This window comes from Coregonus lavaretus, assembly GCF_964263955.1.
Source record: "Coregonus lavaretus genome assembly, chromosome: 4".
NCBI classification, from domain to species: Eukaryota; Metazoa; Chordata; class Actinopteri; order Salmoniformes; family Salmonidae; genus Coregonus; species Coregonus lavaretus.
Genome location: NC_139991.1, coordinates 51896797 through 51900649, shown reverse-complemented (window position 1 = coordinate 51900649; position 3853 = coordinate 51896797).

Here is a 3853-nt window from a genome sequence, read left to right as displayed (position 1 = left end):
GCACGCACCGACCTCAGGAAGAGGAAGTTAAGCCTCCCTCTACACGATACCGCGAGATTCAGAACTATTCGTTTCGGAGAGCTGTATTTTCTGAAATCACGCGTTACTTGACAGATAGCGTGACAATTTTAACCGGAAGAAGTACTGCTTGGAAGTCAGACGGTATAAATATATCTTTGGTATGGGGTCGTCACTAGTTACCACACCCACAAAGTCAGTACCCTTTTTCTAAAATGTCTACTTTTTAAACCCTAACCACACGGCTAACCTTATGCCTAACCCTAACCTTGAATTAAGACCAAACAGCTCATTTAGGTTTTTATGACTTTTTACGAGATAGACAATTTCGACTTTGTGGCTGTGCTAACTAGTGGAAACCTTGGTGTGGTTGAGTGATTTTTAAAGTGCTTGTTGAGCAATATGAAAATGTTTGATTACATTAGGAATTAGGTGTGAATGTGTTTATATGTTTTGGAATAATCTTAGGAATGTTTTTAATAGTAAAATAAGTACAAGTTGATGTGTGTCTTTAAAGACCCAGTGAAGTAAAAATTCGTTTTATCCTGTGTTTTTTATCATATTGTACAACAGCTGATGAAACTAACACTGTAAAAGTGTGAAAACATTTGATCAGTGTTATTTCCTGTGGTTGCTGGTTGAAAATACAATCTACACAGGACCTTTAGCAGGTTTGCATGGGTGGGAGTTTCAGCTTTCCATCGTGACATCACCATGGTGAATTGGGGGGGGGGGGGGGGGGTCAAGTGCAAGTGTTGATTCAGGAAAGTTTTTATTTTTTGGGGGGGAGGTCGAGGTGAGGAGGGGGATTATTTAAGATACTCTTTGAAGAGGTAGGGTTTCAGGTGCTTTCGGGAAGATGGGCAGGGACTCTGCTGTCCTAGCTGTAGGGGGAAGATGTTTCCACCATTGGAGTGCAAGGACAGAGAAGAGCATGGACTGGGCTGAGTGGGAGCTGCCCTCCCGTAGGGGTGGGAGGGCCAAGAGACAAGAGGTGGCAGAACGGAGTGCTCGGGTTGGGGTATAGGATTTGCACATAGCCTGAAGGTAGGGAGGGCCAGTTCCTCTTGCTGCTCCGTAGGCAAGCAACATGGTCTTGTAGTGGATGCAAGCTTTGACTGTGGAGTGTGTGGAGGAGCGGGTGACATGGGAGAACTTGGGAAGTTTGAAAACCAGGTGGGCTGCAGTGTTCTGGATAAGTTGCAGGGGTTTGATGGCACAAGCGGGGAGCCCAGCCAACAGCGAGTTGCAGTAGTCCAGACGGGAGATGACAAGTAACAGGATTAGGACCTGCACCGCTTCCTGTGTGAGGTAGGGTCGTACTCTATGGATGTTGTAGAGCATGAACCTTCAGGAGCGAGTCACTGCTTTGATGTTTGCAAAGAACAACAGGGTGTTGTCCAGGGTCACGCCAAGGTTCTTTGCTCTCTGGGAGGGCGACACTGTGGAGTTGTCAACCGTGATAGTGAGGTCTTTGAGCGGTCAGGCCTTCCCTGGGAGGAAGGGCAGCTCCGTCTTGTCGAGGTTGAGCTTGAGGTGGTGGGCCGACATCCAAGCTGAGATATCTAATAGGCACGCATAAATGTTTGTCGCCACCTGGGTGTCAGAAGGGGGAAGGAGAAAAGTAGTTGAGTGTCATCCGCATAGCAATGATAGGAGAGACCATGTGAAGATCAATCAATCAATCAATTTTATTTTATATAGCCCTTCTTACATCAGCTAATATCTCGAAGTGCTGTACAGAAACCCAGCCTAAAACCCCAAACAGCTAGTAATGCAGGTGTAGAAGCACGGTGGCTAGGAAAAACTCCCTAGAAAGGCAAAACCTAGGAAGAAACCTAGAGAGGAACCAGGCTATGAGGGGTGGCCAGTCCTCTTCTGGCTGTGCCGGGTGGAGATTATAACAGAACCATGCCAAGATGTTCAAAAATGTTCATAAGTGACAAGCATGGTCAAATAATAATCAGGAATAAATCTCAGTTGGCTTTTCATAGCCGATCATTAGAGTTTAAAACAGCAGGTCTGGGACAGGTAGGGGTTCCATAACCGCAGGCAGAACAGTTTAAACTGGAATAGCAGCAAGGCCAGGCGGACTGGGGATAGCAAGGAGTCACCACGGCCGGTAGTCCCGACGTATGGTCCTAGGGCTCAGGTCTCTCAGTTGGCTTTTCATAGCCGATCATTTAGAGTTGAAAACAGCAGGTCTGGGACAGGTAGGGGTTTCGTAGCCGCAGGCAGAACAGTTGAAACTGGAATAGCAGCAAGGCCAGGCGGACTGGGGGCAGCAGGGTGTCATCATGCCCGGTAGTCCTGACGTATGGTCCTAGGGCTCAGGTTCTCAGAGAGAAAGAGAGAACGAGAGAATTAGAGAGAGCATACTTAAATTCACACAGGACACTGGATAAGACAGGAGAAGTACTCCAGGTATAACCAACTAACCCCAGCCCCCCGACACATAAACTACTGCAGCATAAATACTGGAGGCTGAGACAGGAGCGGTCCGGAGACACTGTGGCCCCATCCGAAGAAACCCCCGGACAGGGCCAAACAGGAAGGATATAACCCCACCCACTCCGCCAAAGCACAGCCCCCGCACCACTAGAGGGATATCCCCAACCACCAACTTACAATCCTGAGACAAGGCCGAGTATAGCCCACAGAGGTCTCCACCACAGCACAAACCAAGGGGGGGGGGGCGCCAACCCAGACAGGAAGATCACGTCAGTAACTCAACCCACTCAAGTGACGCACCCCTCCCAGGGACGGCATGAAAGAGCACCAGCAGGCCAGTGACTCAGCCCCTGCAACAGGGTTAGAGGCAGAGAACCCCAGTGGAGAGGGGAACCGGCCCGGCAGAGACAGCAAGGGCTGTTCGTTGCTCCAGCCTTTCCGTTCACCTTCACACTCCTGGGCCAGACTACACTCAATCATATGACCTACTGAAGAGATAAGTCTTCAGTAAAGACTTAAAGGTTGAGACCGAGTCTGCGTCTCTCACATGGGTAGGCAGACTGTTCCATAGAAATGGAGATCTATAGGAGAAAGCCCTGCCTCCCGCTGTTTGCTTAGAAATTCTAGGGACAATTAGGAGGCCTGCGTCTTGTGACCGTAGCGTACGTATTGGTATGTACGGCAGGACCAACTCGGAAAGATAGGTAGGAGCAAGCCCATGTAACGCTTTATAGGTTAACAGTAAAACCTTGAAATCAGCCCTTGCCTTAACAGGAAGCCAGTGTAGGGAAGCTAGCACTGGAGTAATATGATCAAATTTCTTGGTTCTAGTCAGGATTCTAGCAGCCGTATTTAGCACTAACTGAAGTTTATTTAGTGCTTTATCCGGGTAGCCGGAAAATAGAGCATTGCAGTAGTCTAATCTAGAAGTAACAAATGCATGGATTAATTTTTGTGCATCATTTTTGGACAGAAAATTTCTGATTTTTGCAATGTTACGTAGATGGAAAAAAGCTGTCCTTGAAACAGTCTTGATATGTTCGTCAAAAGAGAGATCAGGGTCAAGAGTAACGCCTAGGTCCTTCACAGTTTTATTTGAGACGACTTTACAACCATCAAGATGAATTGTCAGATTTAACAGAAGATCTCTTTGTTTCTTGGGACCTAGAACAAGCATCTCTGTTTTGTCCGAGTTTAAAAGTAAAAAGTTTTCAGCCATCCACTTCCTTATGTCTGAAACACAGGCTTCTAGCGAGGGCAATTTTGGGGCTTCACCATGCTTCATTGAAATGTACAGCTGTGTGTCATCCGCATAGCAGTGAAAGTTAACATTATGTTTTCGAATAACATCCCCAAGAGGTAAAATATATAGTGAAAACAATAG